Below are 777 nucleotides of genomic sequence, written 5' to 3' on the forward strand. Positions count from 1 at the left end.
TGGTCCCCTTTTTCCCTTCCCCCTCCCTTCACTCCTCACATTAAAAATCGGCCTTGTGCCTAATTTGCTCGGTGGGGGAGCAAATAAATACCATCTGTTCCGGCAGATACTGCAAGCAAAGACCATATGTGGGGGCGATCCCACATATAAGACCTTGGTCAATGTAGGGGCAACCCTTCATACCAATTGTAACTATCCAGCTCCCCTACTCCCCGGGGAGTTGGTCCCAATTTCCCTTCACTCCTCACATTAAAAATCAGCCTTGTGCCTAATTTGCTCGGTGGGGGAGCAAATAAATACCCTTTTCTTGGCCTTTTGCCCAAGATCAAAGTGTAGTATCTGTTCTTACTACATGCTGTACTTATGTTTGTAACTTTGTGATATAAAGTGGGGGATCACTTTCTGTATTGTTTTAATGTAAAATGATCACCCACTTTACAACCAATCAGTCTCAAAGCCATTAAATCATTCTCCGGATCATTCAAGTTATTTTTTAAGGATTCCAGTTATTTTTTAAGCATTCAAGTCATTCTTAAGGTCATTCAATTCATCCTTAAGTTCATTAAAGTCATTCTAACTCATTTACTTTTTATTTATTTAAGTCATTTAAGCCCATTTTTCGGTCATTTTAGTTTATCTTTAAGAATTTCATGTCAATCTTACACTCACGCATTCATTCATTACACGAGAGCACGTGACTAATGGGTATCCACCTTGTTTTAGACGAGGTCGATTTCCTCCACGTTTAAAACCGACATTGTGGTTATCTCTGCCTTT

At 39.6% G+C, this 777-nt stretch overlaps 1 pseudogene; it reads left to right on the forward strand.

Moving 5' to 3' along the window:
- Positions 1-298: 298 nt before the first annotated feature.
- LOC145244197 (U2 spliceosomal RNA) lies at positions 299-446 on the forward strand (annotated as a pseudogene).
- Positions 447-777: the final 331 nt, after the last annotated feature.

Source organism: Euprymna scolopes, chromosome 22 (assembly GCF_053919585.1).
Source record: "Euprymna scolopes isolate OS-2025 chromosome 22, ASM5391958v1, whole genome shotgun sequence".
In the NCBI taxonomy this organism is placed as follows: domain Eukaryota; kingdom Metazoa; phylum Mollusca; class Cephalopoda; order Sepiida; family Sepiolidae; genus Euprymna; species Euprymna scolopes.